Source organism: Belonocnema kinseyi, chromosome 7 (genome assembly GCF_010883055.1).
Source record: "Belonocnema kinseyi isolate 2016_QV_RU_SX_M_011 chromosome 7, B_treatae_v1, whole genome shotgun sequence".
NCBI classification, from domain to species: Eukaryota; Metazoa; Arthropoda; class Insecta; order Hymenoptera; family Cynipidae; genus Belonocnema; species Belonocnema kinseyi.
In genome coordinates, this window is record NC_046663.1 from 100,051,674 (window position 1) to 100,069,350 (window position 17,677).

Sequence of the window (17,677 nt, forward strand, 5' to 3'; positions counted from 1 at the left end):
GAGAGAGAGAAAGATAGGTGAACAACAATTTTGCTTCTCAATTATGCTTTAAAAACACCGTGTTCATATTTTATAAGTGTTTTCCATGATTTTTGTAGAGGGCCCGCTAGTGTTGAACTGGAAATCATTTCTGCCTTCGGTGCTGATCTGCTGGCGAACTCGCTTTCACTCGTTCAGGAAGACCGATCGCATCAGGCAAAGCCGAGTTTTCGGGTACACTCGATCATTCAGTCTCTGCTCTTCCCTCAAATGTTGACTGCGAGGAGCGCTAATAGAGGATTCTAATTTGTAACGCTGGGGAAATATAAACAGGTGATGAGCTTGCGAGGAGCGGATTGCGCGCTCTTCACGCAATTCGCTCTCTTTAAATTCGTAAATTAATAGGCATATTCATAATTATCTTACAATGGTAGAGTCTGAAATTACAGTCTCTCATTGACCGAGCATATGTTAAGTTATCGGTATTCTCTGAGTTCTTATCCCTCCATGATAACACTTTAAATATCTTCTGGTGTCTACCTTACTGACCGTAGCACATCTACCTTAGTTAGCTTTAGGCTCAGAGAAGGTCGGCAATGCGTTTGTTTGTAATTGGTGGCGTTACCCTGTTTCATGTGGGATAAGGTAGGTTGCGTCTAGTTGTAGGCGTTACATGGAATTGTGAAATTTTGGGATATAAGAACCGTCTCAAGGGACTGCCAATTTTCCATGTGGCAAACATATTTTGGTGCCGATGTTGCTTGTTTGTTTGAACCTGAACATTATCCTTGAAAATATAGAAGGGCAGTACTAAACTAAATGCTAAATTATGACTGTTGAAACAGATGCAGCTCAGAAACTTAAGATAAAATTGCGTAAATCATTAAACTGAGCATTGAACGCAGACCTGATATCAAAAATATCTAGTATCTTCTCGCAAGGTATACACAAAATCAAGAGGCATCTTTCGGGGCCTTACAAACCAATGTAAAATCAGCTAATTTATATTTTTTCTTAATTCACTTTTATAACAAATAATCTGAAAGTCATTTTTGCAAACAAATAAATCAAATATACACAAAATTGACATTGCGATGCGTATTATTTAAATAATAGCTGAACAATTCATTGCTTTCAAAAAAAGAGCTAAAAAATTTTCTTTTTTTTATTTTACGCACATTTTAGCCTTCTATAACTTATTCTCTCACTGATTGTCTGTATGATACTAAACGTACTATTTTGGAAAAAACGTATTTGGTTTAAAGTAGCTCAAAATAGCAAAAAATGGTGTTTTTTCTCAAGATTCATAACTCTTGATCTATACAGGCTAGAAGATTATATTTTTCTTAGATTTACGGATAATTTCGTGTTCGACAACTTATTTTCTTGTACCACTTACGTAGCTTTACCCAAAAACGAAGTATTTTGAAAAAAAAAACTAAAACTATTTTTGGAACTTTTCTTACAAATATTTCCAAAACGCATCGTAGTAATTTTTAGAAAACTTGGAATTTTTATCAACACTCCTCAATTAGCCATTTTGGTTAAAAAAACGCGTATTTGCTACATAATACGGGTGCCAAAGCACAATCTAATCAGATTATTCTTCCAAAAGTTATCCTGTATATAGATGACGAAAAAAACGACAGGCACTGATAGAAATAGTATCATTGATTTAACCATACGATCGTAGGTTAAAAAATTATGAATGCATTCACAATATAATACGTGTACTGCAATCAAAGACTACGAAATGCACTTACTGAAATATTGTAAATGCAACTTATTCATATTTGTGGTACAAAAATACAATATACGTCTTGCAATTATATGAAATGTGTAATCTTATTAAAAATTTTCCTATGCGAGCTAGCTCTAAAATGTTGTCGTTTAGCAATACTCTGCATGAGTGATTTGCCCGACTCACTTCGTTTAGTTCACCACAGGTGTGTCTCGCTCGCGCCTGCGCGTCTGTCTTCATAAGCAACAAGAGTCGGATGGCCAAAACAAACATCATGTATGGCTGTATCTATACCAGCAATAAAATATAACAAATCCGTGATTTTTTTAAAGCAAATATTAAATGTTAAATAAATTATAATAACAAAATAAAAAATATTAAATATTATCATAAGAACTTTTTGAATTTTGTTGAAAAATATAAATTCAAATTTTGATCGCACAGAAAAATAAGGAAAAATAAAAAATTCCATTTTGCAATTAAAATATGCAAGATACCAAAAATATGAATAGACAAGGATTATGCGCTTTAAAAAAATCTACAAATTTGTTCCCAACCGATTTTTGATAGAACTCGTAGTTTTTGTTAAATTCGTGAATAAAAAAATTAATCTATTAAATTTTTGAACAAACGACACAAGCTATGAAGAAAATGAATAGACAAAAGTTGCTCTTCCGAAAAGTGCTACAAATTTGTCATCAATATTTTTTTAAAGACGCATAGTTTTTATTTGAATCGTAAAAAGTAACATTACAAATAAAAAAATTAAATTTTTTGAAAAACGAGACAAGATAAGAACATAAATTAATAGGCAAAGAATGTTTCCCAAAAAGGATGTTTAAAATTTTCATTTATAACTTTTAGATAGGATAAGCAGATTTTCACTTAATCGTAAAGAATAAGAGTAGAAAAAATCTTTTTGGAAAAACGATAATAGAGGCGAAAAAAATGAAAACACAGAAGTTGTTTAACCAAAAATGATCTACAAGTTTTGCTATAAAGTTTTGTTTTGTTGTAAACAAATATTCGTTATACTAAAGTTTTTGTTTATTATAAAGAAGTTCAAAAATTTGTAAAAAGCTGCCACTTTCTAATTCTATTGTATGAGAAAATTAGTATACACAGAAATAAATTCTTTGAACAAATTTTTTTTGTTACCTTAAATTAATTATTAACTCACTCTAATTAAAAAGGGGACAAAAAGTGGATATTTTGTAGAAGAATCACTATCAACAATAATGAATTGTTTTAAAAAATGATTTAAAAATTTAATTATTGCCAGAATGTAACACGTAATTTGTTAAAAACAATATGTATTCACAAAATCGTTAAAATGTCATAATGAGCTCCAAAAACTTACAAAATTCCATTTTTCTTTCATAGGATGAAGAGAAATTGTGAAGAGAAATTTTGAGTTATACAGCTTGATTCGCCTAATGTTGTCGATACTAAATAAAATTTACCCTAATATACAGTCCTAATTAAGTTCAAATTTTTCAATAAGGAATTAGTTGTTTTTAACTAATGAATTATAAGATGTCTTGACAAATGGAATCAGTAATTTTTTCACCAACCTTCAGTGGCTCACTTTTCTCTTATTAAATCTGTAAAATCTCAATGGGGAGCTTTCACATATTACATAACATTATTTTTGACCTTATCTAACTCCACCCCCTCACCGCCATTACGTAACATTTTTAGATGATGTTTAAAAACATAAGAGATGTTTTCTAAATAGAAAAAAGGGTTTTTAAGATGAAGTTTTATCTATAAATAAAAAAAAAACAATCTTTTCATGTAACACTAATTGCTTTTTAAATATTTTTGTAGTCATAAAAATATTGATGTTACTATAAATATATACTAAATGTTAATATCAGGGAAGTATTACTTAAAATTCACTAATTTAAAACTAATTTAAAAGAATACATACAGAAGAATCAATATAATTATTAATAATAGATGTAATGCTTTCACGATGATTCATTCTAATAAAAAGGGATATTTCGGTGTTCAATCGTGTACAAAACTACGAATTTATTTAACCCTTGCACCACAAGGTGGGGTGTTTAGACACCCCACGGCCCTATTTTCGCGCATGCGCTAGGCATAGAGCGTCTCAGGGGGCTAGGGATCTCAATAGCCTCCTTTTCAGTTGTCCTCTACATGTGGAAATGGATGGGGGTCACTAAGTAATCTTACAGATGTTTTGAGAATCGATAATATAAATTTTTACTGTGCTATTTGGAATATGTGATACTGATTTTTTTCATCTTTTGATGTATTTTTGTATGCTGTTTTTTATGCTGATGTATATGTAACTGCATTTTTTTGGTCAATATATTATTTACGTTACTGCAAGAAGTTACTTGATCATTTATTATCCTTTATGAAATATATTGTGCGTTAGGTACTGTGTAAATAGCCTTTGTGTTTCCTATAACAGAAAACAATCTAAGAAATGGAATTTTCTCGTTATAATTTAACGGAAAATGATTGAAAAAGTCATTTGAATAATTGCGTAACGTTGTTAAAAACATTAGAAACATGTTATGAAACGTCAGCAAATGTTCGTATTTTCGTATATGATTGGAACCCAAAATATCTCTTTTTATTATAAATATAATTATTAATAATGTTTATTATAATTATTAATCAATTAATTTTTCTATAAGATTTTACAACATATTAGGAAAAATTCGAGCATTTTTAAAAGATGTTTAAGAATTTTTAAGAAGTTTGGAAAAAATAAATGAATATTTGATAAATTTTCGGGAGTCTTTCCAAATTTTTGAACAGTTCTTATCTATTTAAAACGTCTTAAATTATTTAAAATGTTTCTGACACGAATGTCTCTCTAAAATTTGAAATATCATTCAAAATGTAAAAAAATTACCTTATAATCATCTGAATTTTCCCAAGTATTATAAGAAAATTTGTCTTATGCCCTCTGGCTGGAAAGCGCAACTTCCCGGCCGCTGCGCGTAACGAAGTTGTCGCTTTCCGGCGCCGTCAAGCAAAAAAATATTATACACACCTCGGATCTGAGACATTTCGTGTTTTACTGGTAAACGTATGTAATATACTATTATTCTCTTAAAACCTTTCGAGATTCTTTTACAGCTCCTAAGGCTTTTTTTGAAATCTTTAAAAATATACATTTCTAAAAATCTTCTAACTTTTTTTTTTTTTTTTTGAATCTCTTCAATTCTATTAGATATTTCTTGAACTTACTTGAGTTTTTACATTTTTAAACTTAGCGAATTGAAATATTATGCTTTAATATCTTCCACACACTTTTTCGAAATTTTAGTAAATCGTTTGATATGTTTAAAAGCCTTTTTTGATTTTCTCTTAAAGTTCATGTTTCAAAATAAAAAATCATTTTAAATTTTTACACGAATATTAAGGAAATTCTTTTTTCTTAATCTTGTTAGACCTTCTAAACCTTCTAATATTTGTAAATTATTCCAATTTTTTCTGATTTTATTTTAATGCTACAAAATTTTTAAAAAAGCCTTTTAAATCTTTGAGATTCTTCGGTGAAAATTTTTGGTAATATTTTGAAATTTTTTTAAACAATCTTTTAAATTAAGTTTTTCGAAATAAAAAATTATTTTAATAATTCCTAAAAACCTATTGAATTTTTTAAGCCAATACAAAATTACAAAAAAATGTGTCAAAAAATTGCACAAAAAGGCCTAAAAAAATTATGTTCCGTAATTTCTCAAAAATTATGTAATATGGCAAAATTGGAAAATTTGGCTTAAAAATCTTTTACACAATTTAAAAAGATTTTAGAAAATAATTTAAAATATTTTGTGATCTTTTTTCAATTTTCTCTTAGAATTCACTGTCAGACATCATTTTAAATTTCCCGATGAACTTTATTTCATTCTCGTGACACTGAAAGATTCAGTATATTCACCGACGGATTACATTTGGATGTATTACTCCCAGCCGTGAGAGTGGTGGGGGCCGAGAAATCCCACCTTCTGGAGACACTGATGCACGTAGTATATAACGTCTTGTAGAATATTGGCTTGCAGTCTTCACGAAATTTTTCTGGAGACAGTGCCTTTTATTCATGGAATAGGATTGAAATTTGTTTCCATCGCTGTGCCTTTCTTGGATACTTCTTGGTAAATATTATAATATATTAAATTCGGACTAAAAAACGATCAGTTTTAAACCAAAAATGGAATAAGTCAATTTTCATTTTGGAAAATTAATTTTTCGACAAAATTTGTTTATAAATAAAGTGATCTGTTTTCAACTTAAATGCAATATTAAACATTATTATTATATTATGATATTAAATGATAAATCTGTCTACACAATTCTAAATTATTTTCCGCTTTTTTCTGCTTTTTTTCTCTTTTATTAGAAGCACGAATGAAACGCATGTAACTTAAGGTTTTCATATGTGTAACTTTATGTATTGTGATACTTCAATATATTTAAACAAAGTAATATTATTGTAATTCATGGTGTCGTGTAATAATTAATAATATAGAGTATTAGATTACAATAATTGCTTCAGAAATTTCGACATTCGATGGTGGCACTCTTGAGTTAATTATTCTGAAAAATTGCATACGCATATGGGAATTAATAATACAATTTAGATGTCTTCATTATATGCATTAATTATTCAAGATTAATTATAACAAAATATTTTAAATCTTTTATCATGAAACTATAATTATAATCACATGTGTTTACATTTAGAACATATTTCATGTAAAATTCACTTCGTATTCAAATAAATTTGTTTTCTTTTAGATTTTTCAAATCTAATTTTTCAATAATAAATTATTTATAGCATTAATTTTGTAAAGCTTAATCAATTGTTTGCCTCACTTTAATTGAAAATTGGATAAAAAGTGGATAATTTTAAAATAAATGAAAGTTTCTGTGATTATTCTAAGACAATATTATTAGCAATATCAATAAGTCGTTTGAACATTTATTTTTCATAACATTAATTCAGTATTACATCACTCTAATTTAAAGTTAGACAAAAAGTGGAGCATTTTTTTTAAACGCAAATTTCTAACTTTATTCTAAGAAAATATGGTGTAAAACTGTAATAAATTGTTTAAATAATTTAGTTAAATATCTAATTGTCAGTATGAAGTAGTACTTCATGTATTAGAAAGATTTTTGAGTATAAAACCCACACAGAAATCCTAATGAGCATCAAAAACTCGCAAAACTCATTTTTCCCTTAAGGGGGTTTTCGGTACATTATAAACAGACTTGTGGGGGGATATTTAAAAAGTATTACCTTATTCATATTACTTGGCTAATTGTGAAGAAAAAATGTTGAGTTGCAACTCGATTCAGCTAATGTTGATGCTTCTGAATAGAATTTACAAAAAGGCCTTATCATGGGAAATACCTGTTAAATTCATGGGGCTTGCTCTATCTCTAAAATAAAAGAAGATAAATTTATTTTCGAATCAACACAAAAGTAAGTCCATTCTTTTTTATTTGAAAAATAATGATATTTGGAGATGGCGCAAGCCCCATGAAGCACGCAGTTCCCATAAGAAAGAAAGACGTTGATGTAATTTTTATTCAGAATCGTCAATATTAGCTGAATAGAGTTGAAATTTAACGTGTCTCTTCAAAATTATTCAAAGAATATGAATAAAATATTACTTTTTAAACACCACTGCATAAATATTACTTCTTAAATGTCACCGCCATAAATATTACTTCTTAAATATCACCGCCATAAATACGTTTTTTACGGTCTCATAAAAATCCGCATAAGTGAAAAAATAGGTTTCGCGAGTTTTTGGCGCTAATTATGATTTTTCGCGGTTTTTTTAAAAATACAAATTATTTCTAATACATAAAATACTACTTCATACTGATAATTAGATATTTACATACATTTCTTAAATAATTTAATATTGTTTTTAGCAATGTTTTCTCAGAATACCACCTTGACTGCAACGCACTTATGCCAGCGCTTGATCCAATCCTCGAAAAAAGTTTATAATCGGTTTGCGGTATAGCCATCAGAGCCATCTTCGATTTTTCCATGACCTCATCTCGGGTTCTGTAACGCGTTCCACGGAGCGGTTTCTTGAGTCGACCGAATAGGAAAAGGTCGCAGGGAGCTAAATCAGGTGAATTCGGTGGTTGTTGGATGGTATTCGTTTCGTTTTCAGCCAAATGCTCACGGATAACGATGGCATTGTGCTACGGTGCCGACATTTTTTTTTGTGAAAAATCGAAACCACACCCAAAGATAGATGTATACAATACGGCGTCACTTCAACCAAATATCAAGCTATCAAGCTAAAAATCTGACAGAACGTCAATGGAACTTCTATCAACACAACAAAAAAATAAGAATTGAAATCGGCCGAACGAGAGCGTCCACGGTGAAGAGTCCTAAAACTTTTTTTCAAGGTGGAAGAATTAGAAAGTCGCGGTTGGCTAAAGAATGTATCACTTTTTTATAATTTTCAATTAGAGTGATGTAGGAATTAATTAATGTTGAAAAACATAATTGGTCAAACAATTTATTATTATTGTAAATAATATTCTCTTAGAATAATGCTAAAAAATAGCAGTGTTTTTTAACAATTTGCCATTTTTTGTCCAATTTACAATTAGACTGAGGTATATAATTGATTAAAGTAAAAAAAATAATGGTTTAAACAAGTTAGTTAAACTTTCGTGCCGACTGGATTATTAAGAATATTTAATAACCCAGTTGGCACAAAAGTTGTCGACGCCTTTACAACATCGTTACGACATCTTTACTATATCGTTAAGGTGCCTTTACCATATCGTAAAGACACCTTAATGACATGGACATAGGATGTCGTAAAGTTGTCGTAAAGATGTTGTAACGATATCGTAAAGACGTCGCTAAATTTTGTACCCACTGGCAATATTCAATTTGAATAATGTGATAAAATTGAGGTTTTTTCCGAAATTATTTTACACAATAATTATTTAAACAATAATATATTGTTAACAAATTTTATTTAAATATCTCAATATTAGTACAAAGTAGTATTTTAGTATTTTACCGTGCTTTTTAAAGTACCTGTAACCAGGGGCATCGGAGGGTTTTTTTAATGGGTGAGCTCACCGAAAATATGTTCAAAAATAGAAATTTAAGATAGGTACCAGGTTTATTTCCTTATTAGATTTAGCTATTTTATGAACGGGCTCCGCCCACCCATCAAAATTCATGGGTGGGCTCGAGCCGATTCAGCCCACGCGGCTCCGACGTCCCTGCCTATAACACAGACTTATGATGTTGATATTTTGTTCATATTATATATCTAATTCGAGGGCTAATGGTGAAGTGAAATGCTAATTTTGTCGATTCTGAATAAAATATACAAAAATGCCTTTGTTCTAATGGAAAATACGTGTTAAACTTCATTGGGCTTGCGCCACCTCTAAATATAGTTAACCCCAGAGATAGGACCCCCTGGTATAGTCCTTCCTAGACTTGACGCTACGCCGCAAGTAGGAGTAAAAGGAGCTGCGCGGGGTGAGCGGCGATCGCCCAGGCGTGAACAAACAAAAGCGTTTTCTACGAAACGGCCCTCTATATTCGAAATATTTTGAAATAATCTCTTAAAATTAATTTTTCAAAATAAAAAATCATCTAAAATTTTCCCAGAAATTTGGAGAGGATGTGTTTATCGTTTTCAAACTTTTCAAAATTGTCAAGAAGCTTGAAAATTTTTTTTTTGACATCTTCAGCCATCTAAATTTTGTTTTAGATTTTTTAAAACCCTCTCAAGTTTTAAAATATTTTCGAATATTTTAAAACTTACTCGGGTTTTTCCTAAACTCTTTTGTTTTTGCATACAAATATTTACAATAATATTTACAATATTTACAGTAAGAAACGCGTAATAATTTTATAATAATAATTTTACTATTTACAATATTTACAAACTTAACTTATAATTTAATCGCTGTGCCTTACATTATCGCAAGTTCTCCTTATATTATCATAACCACGCCTTATTCCATTGCAAAAAATCTTTGTTCTATCGCAAAATACGCCATATTCCATCGCCAATACGCCTTAATGCTATCTTCGATACGCCTAAATTCTATCCCAAATACATCTTGCTCTATCAGGTGTATGTCTTTTTTCTTTTATCGCTACCGTTTTGCTTTCTTTTCTCTCTCGCTTTAACTTTAGCCATTGCCTCTTGTCCTTTTTATCTTTACGCATGCCAACTCTTCTCTTATTCTCATTTAGAAAATTTGACTTTTTCTTATTTTCTAAATATAATTATTCTAACCCTTTCCTCCATTTTTCTTCTCTCTCCTCCCTCCTCTCCTTCTTCTTCCTTTCCATCTCCCTCGACCATTCCACCACCTTCACTGTTCCCTTCTCAGGCTGGGGTCGAGTTGCGGCTCGGTCAGGAAAACACAGCGGGTGTGCCTTCTTGCCGAGCCGCAACTCGACCCCAGCCCCCTTCTCATGCAGGATCAGTCCCATTGTCATGCTTCCTTTTTCTATCTCATCACAATCTTCCAGTGAATGTTTACGGTCCCTCTACCTCTCTGACATAGCATGGATTTTTTTTCTTGCTCAGTACACCTGTATTTGTTCCACTCTTCCGTATTGCCACACCTTACCCTCGCGATTACTTTTTGCGATACTCTTTCCCCTTTTCTCTCCAAACATGTTGCTATTCTCTCTACTTTGATCCATTTATATTTCTCATTATATTTAGCCTCTCTTATTTTATTTTTCTATTTCTCGCTTAAAAACTTCTTTATCTCTTTCTATCAAGTCTTGTTGTATTTTCATTCCCCTTCCATGCATTTCCTTGACCCATTCCTCTGACCACCCACACCTATTCAAGTACCTTTCTCTTTCCTTCGTTCCATAATCATCCCATCTTCCATTTCTCTTTCCTTCAAGCACGCTTTCACTATAGTTCTGCCCTTGCTCTCCAACAGCCTTTCTTCGCATCTGCAATCTCTTTAACCTGTTCTTACTTCTATTTTTTCCCCATCTACTTTCTTTAGAACTATATACCATGGCGTTTATCTGTCCAATCTTAGCGTCCATCTAAAGTATGTTGCATTACAAGGGATAAAACACAGCGATTACAACGAGTGTGAAGATTTCTGGCTGAGCGAAGCTCATAGCAAATCTTTTGAAAATTCGATTTCAGGTACCTGTAGACCCTACCTTTCTACCTACCTACCCGTGTACCCTACAGCTGAAACAAAATGTTTCAACCCCAGCGTTGCAAACATCGTCTTTCAGCCCGTTCCACATGTACCTAAACTCGAAGGCAAAATGTTTCAAATTCGGGGATCCCCCCCTCTCTGTCTGATTCTCTGGGAGTATTCTTGTAAGCTGTGTTAAATAATGTTATTCCCCTGTGCTTTTCTGATTTTTCCTTTTCTCCTTTCTTCAGAATGGCCTTCATCAATCCCTCCCATAACTCCTCCAGAAATCCTTCATCTTTCCATACTCTTTTCACTTCTTCTTTTAACTTCCTTCTGGCTTCCCCGCCACTGTGCATCCAGGCCTCGTTACCTAACCTGTCACTGCCTCCTGCTTTGCCCTTCTTTAATCTTTTAATCTGCGCTTCTATCTATTGATCTTCCAACTCTTTTTCATCTTCTAATTTACTTATCTGCCAACTGCCAGTGACTTAAAACATTGCTTTGAAAAACATCCCCCATTCATCCATGCTAATCTTATCCTCTATTTCCCCATTTTTCGTCCGCATTTTATTAATAGGCTTCTATACCTCCCCTGCGTAATTTTCCCTTTTCCTTTTTCTTCTATTCCAAAGTTTATACACTTTTTTACCTCTTTTCTTTTTTTTACATTCTTTGTCCCACCAAATTTTTGCCCAATTTTTATCTTTTTCCTATTTATTCCTAAGTTTCTTTGCAACTCTAGTCTTCTTGACCTTTTCTTTAAACTCCTCCCAGACTTCACTCAAGACTATCTTCTCAAACTCTAACTTTTCTATTTTTTCTATATAATCCTTCTTTGCTTATTCAGTCCACACTTCTTTTTCGATTAATTCTCTCGCATTATTTTTTAATACTGTCCTTATTCTGTTTTTCAGATAAACCCCTAATGGGGGGTGGTCTGATTCTACCCTGGCTTCTACTTTCACTTTGTTTTACAGACTCCCAACCCTCTCTATTAGTAAAAACATAATCTATGACTGCGGACGTGTTGCTTCTCACATATGTAAATTCCTCTTCTTTGCCCCCTTTCATATAACCATTAAGTAAGTACCATCTATTGTCTTCTACCATCCTTAGAAGTTGCTTTCCCTTGCTATTTATTAATTGCTCTTTCGAGTCTCTCTCCCCCTCCAACTCATCTAAGTAAATATTACCTTTCCTCCCTATTCTAGCATTAAAATCCCCCCACCCTATTATTAGTATTTCTCCTTCTCCCTCATTATAAAACTTTTTTATGTTTTTTTCTAACCTCTTTCATTCCTTTACCATTGTATATTTTCACAATTGTATGCCATTTTTCTTTTATGTTAACCTTCCTTTCATGCACGCCACTCGTGACTTTATCCAAATGTTTTGAAATCTTCTCAAGATTTAAATTATTTCTAAAATAATAATTATTTCAAAACTTCTAAATATTTTTTAAAATTCCGTTTTCCTATAATTTACTTAAAATCTGTCAAATTAACAAAATTTCCTTAGAATCTTCCAGATTTTTTTCGGCATATTTTAAAATTATAATATAGCAAAATGCTTATAGTAGAATTATTTCCCAATATTACAAAATCATTTACAATTAACATGGTAGCAATAATGTTTAGAATCATTGCAGAAATCAATTGTATTATTAAATAAAATTACTTACTTTTAAATTTTGATTTATGAAAGTGATGGTGCAGAAAATATGTAAACGTTATCAATAGATAAAGAAATTGAAAATAGCGACTAAATGTCATATTCACGCACCATTTATTTTTCAACAAAAAAGCAGGATCTTATGACTAGAACTTTTTAAGAAAAGGGTGAACATTTAAATTTCTTTCTCATCTTATCACGGTAAACAAAAATATCAATTTTTCTAGAACTCAAGTGTCATTATGATAGTATACACACTTAATGTCAAATGCGCTCAATATTAAAATGAATTTATTTTTTTTTTTTGTAATGATTCTTTAGTCATTAATCATTCATCGCTAATAACAAAGAAATTAAAAACAATATCTACATTTCGTTTTCAAATTCTTCAAAAAGCTATATTTTATTTTAGACTTTTTAAATTATTTTTTAATCTTCTTATAACTTTTAAATATCGCTTAAACTCACTTAAATTTTTTCTAAAACTTTGCAATCTTGCAAAGTTGGACAATTTTGTTTAAAAATATTATCTATTCATTTCTGAAATTTTAGGAAATCATTTGCAATGTTTTGAAATCTTTTTCATTTTTTTTTAGAATTAATTTTTTAAAAAAATCATTGGAATTTTTCCCCATGAATCTTGAGAAAAATTTGCAATTATCTTGAAATCTTTCAAAATTCTGAAAAAGATTCTTAATTTGTTTTCGAAATCTTCATAAGTTCAGAATTGTTCTAAAAATTGTTTGGAGACGAATTTTCAACAAAATATTTTAATTATCTACAAAAAAAATATTTAAAAAATAAAATAGTGCAATTTTCTGTTAAAATTTCAAATAACAATAAAAAAGGAATTTGCAATCAAATAAATTAATGTTCAAACAAGAAAATATATTTTTAATTAATTAAAGTTGAATTCAACCTAAAAGGACGATTTTTCAATAAAACAGTTGAATCCTCAACTAAAATAGATTAATTTTCCACCAAAAATTACATTTTCAACTAAACCTATGAAACTTTTTAATAAGAGAAGAATTTTGAAACATCCATTAGACTAAGTCGAATTATTCCTAAAATTTTGAATAATCTTCAAAAATACAAAAATAGGCTTCTAGATTTTTTTCGACATATAATTTGCCGAGAAATCTTGAAACTTCTAAAGCTTTTAAATATTTTTCAAAATGATTTGTATTTTTCCTACATTTTTTTTAATTCTGTATAATGAAACAAATTTCTTTTAAATCTTCCATATCATTTTTTTTAATATTGAAAATAATATGAAATATTCTCTGTAAATTAATTTTTCAAAATAAAAAATAATTTCAAATTTTTTCAGTACTTTCGAGAAAGTTTGTTTATTTTCTTGAAATTTTCAAAATTCTTAAGAAGCTTCTGCTGACATATTGACAACACAGAAAAAATAGAAGATAAACTTTACATCGATCTCCGAAGAAAGATTCTCTGTAACAAAAATTAACTTCACAGGATAAACTTTACACAAGTATCGGTTAAACTTTCTTTTGTTTTTCCATTACAAACACATGTTTTTTGAAAGACACGAAGTTGGCTAAACAAAACTTTATCGCTCTAAAAAATTTACTGCAACAAATTTTATTCTTAGTTTTTTCTGTGAATGTATACATTTCGTAAATTAAGATATTCTAAGATTTTGCATATAATTTCATTTTTCTCATCTTTTTAGAAGCGTAAAAGAATGTACAAAATATAATGTGATAACATAATGTTAATAGCAGAATTATTTCCCAATATTAAAAAATCATTTACAATTAAATTGTATCAATAATGCTTAGATACATTTATATATAAATTGTATTATTAAATAAAATTACCTAATTAGAAATTTTATTTTTAAAAAAGTGGTGGTGCAGAAAATATGTAAACTTTATTAATAGATAAACAAACTGAACCCAGCGACTGAAATTCATAGGCGCATGCAGTGTCTCAAACATTTACTCTTCAACAAAAAAGCAAGATCTCTTGACTAGCACTTTTTAAAGAAACGGTAAAGATTCCAATTTCTTTGTCTTATTATCATGGTTAATAAAACTTATCACATTTTATAGAACTTTAAATGTGATTATGACAGTATACATAGTTAAGGTAAAATTCACTTAGTGATCAAATAATTTTTTCTTTAATGTCTTCATTAATTAATAATTAATCGTTAATAACAAAGACAGTCTAATTTTTAAATATTTTTAAACCTTTTAAATATCTCTTAACTCACTTGAACTTTTTTTAGTATTTTTTAATCTTCCAAAATTTAAAATTTTTCTTTTGAACTATTTTATATTAATTTTCAAATTTTTAGGAAATTAATTGAAAGGTTTCGAAATCATTTTCAATTTTTTCTTAGAGTTCATTTAAAAAATGAAAAATCAGTCCAATTTTTACCATAAATCATGAGAACATTTTTAAATACTCTTAAAATCTTTCAAAATTCTTAAAGCCTTCTAAATTTGATTTCGAAATCTTAAACAGTCTAGATTTTGTTTAAAAAATGTTAAAAAGACGAACGCTCTTGAACACATTCCAACATTTCCAGATTTTTCCAGGTATATCAAAATTCCCTGACAATTTCAGGTTCTCTGCAATTTCTACAGGAATAACTGATGACCTGAATATGTAATTATGCCTGTCATTATATTCTTAATGTGTTCTTTCTGTAACAAAATTTAAAAAGCCCAACGTTTACTATCCATTCAATGATGAGTCACGTAGATTGAAGAAAGATAGGGCACGTTCTACTTGTAGATTATTCGTTGGCTACCGTCTTCACGACATTTTTTTTTTAGACAGTTTCTTTTATTCATAGAATACGATTGAAATTTGTTTTCACCATTCTGCTTTTCCTAGATACTTCCTGGTAAACAAATATTATTATTATATTAAATTGTATATCCGTCTATCAAATTCCGAGTTATTTCCCGGTTTTGCCTGTTTTTTCCTCTAGAAGCACGAATAAAACGCATTTAACTTAAGGTTTTCCTATGTGTAACTTTATCTATTGCGATACCTCATTATATTTAAACAAAATAATATTGTAATTTATGGCGTTGTGTAATAATTAATACAATAGTAGATTACAATAATAGCTTCCGATATTTCGGCACACGATGGTGGCCCTCTTATGTTCATTATTCTTTAACAAATTTTCCACATAATATGGAAAATACAACTTCAATATATTAATTATATGTGCAGATTTGTTTAAATTCTCATCAAGAGAAGGTATTAGATTTGTGTTAAATTCGATAAGAATTGACAGATTGGATTGGCCTTTGGTATACTCTTTTAGTGTCCTAAAAGTGTATTTTGAGTGTATTTTGAAAATTTTTGAGACCACTTCTACCAAAATTGAAAATTGTCTGTACGGATATTCATAGTATTCAAACAGATGAACAATTTATCCTAATGACTTTTTTTATAAAACCAAAATTTACCAGACTTATAGCATTTACAATATCCAAAAACACACGAAAATAAACATTTTAAGCCAAATAACGCACGATATGAAAAAAAGTCAAGATAAGAAAAATGTTTCTTTTTAAATGCCTTACAAGATTATTAAATTTCTCTTATGATTATAATTGTTTATATTATAAACAGAGTTAATGTAACAGTGCAGTAATCAGACATTTTTCGACATAAATATTCGTTGTTTTCGATGTAAATTTTTTTTAATTAGGAAATTTGTGATCAAGTTTAGCAAAATTCATAATTATTTTGTTAATCTTATGATTTTTTACTCGAATTTAATAAACAAGTGCATTATTAGGGCTTTTTCGTCAGAAAAATTCGGGGTTTTCAATGCCAGTCTTTTCAGTTGGGAACTTCATGCCGATTTCAGCAACATTCATAATAAGTTGATAAATTTTATGATTTCTTCAAACAAATTTAATCAGCAAATGCATTAATCAGGTATTTGTTTACAGAAAACCTAGTTTTTCCTATGTCAAGTGTTTTAATTAGCAACTTTATGAAAACTTTAACAAAATCTATCATTTTTTTTATCAACTTTGCGATTTGTTTAAGCAAATTTAATAAACAAATGCATTAGTGGGTCATCTGTCGACGGAAAAATTCTGTTTTGTTTCGATGTCAGACTTTTAATTTAGAGCTTCATAATAAATTCGGCAACATTCGTGATGAGTTGATAAATTTTATAATTTTAAAAACAAATTTAACAAACAAATGCATTATTCGGGCATCTGTGGGCGGAACAATTCGTTTTTTTGAAATGTCAGTCTTTTTAATGGGGAACTTTATTATGGTTTCAGCTAAATTCATAATTGGTCGGTAAATTTTATATTTTTTTAAAAGCTAATTCAATAAACAAATGCATTATTCGCGTTCATCTATCAATGAATAAAATTTTTTTCTATCTCCTAATTAAAAAAGTTGACATAGAAAAAAAAAACTATTTTTCTGTAGACAAATGCTCGACAACTCTCTTAGAAATCTTAACAGCTTTTATCAATTTTTTTGTTCAAATCGCTCAATATTTGTGGGCTGTACGTTATTTTGAACCAAAAATGTCTTTTTCCCGCTGTGGGCTGGGAATGTGAAAAAGAGATCATACGAACTCCCATCTGGCACAACGCTGCTGAAGGTTGGTTGAACTTTTCAGTATAAAACACTAACCAGCTATGACTCTTGGTTGAAGCTAATCGCCCCAAACCATCATTAATCGAAGTTTCGTGGGTTACTGAGTTAGGGATTTAATTTAGAAGTTAAAAAAGATAAGGCTGATGTGTAGACCGTATGTTATTACACCATTAAGCCATTTTCCTTTCGGGGTATGCGTGACTCACTCGGTAGGGGAAAGGAGTAGTGTCTGGAAGGGATAGAGATTTTTCAGATTGATCCAGAATTCTCGGGCTATTTAAGTAAATAACACGTTCGTTCCGCAACACTGCTCCGACCCAGGTTGCTGATCAATCTGTCTAGCAATCACCCCAAGCGAAGAACCTCACGAATTCGTTATGTAAGGTTCCCCACTTGGGTCCATTAGTAGCCAAGGTCTTTGTTTCAGGCGTCATTCACTCTACTGACATTCTTTTTATTAACTATTTGCCGCCA

General features: G+C 30.1%; 1 protein-coding gene across 3 annotated transcripts in view; it reads left to right on the forward strand.

Moving 5' to 3' along the window:
• The window catches only part of LOC117175792 (alpha-L-fucosidase-like), a 58,183-nt gene that overhangs the window by 18,255 nt on the left and 22,251 nt on the right, over nucleotides 1–17,677 (forward strand). Inside the window, exon 1 of one of the 3 annotated variants that reach the window (XM_033365532.1) lies at nucleotides 5,761–5,862. The exons of 1 other annotated variant lie outside the window; for it this stretch is intronic. The gene's annotated coding sequence lies outside the window, so the exon portion shown is untranslated. Of the gene's footprint in view, nucleotides 1–5,760; nucleotides 5,863–15,410; nucleotides 15,462–17,677 lie in introns of those variants that run through there. One more of the 3 variants, XM_033365534.1, reaches the window with a different exon arrangement.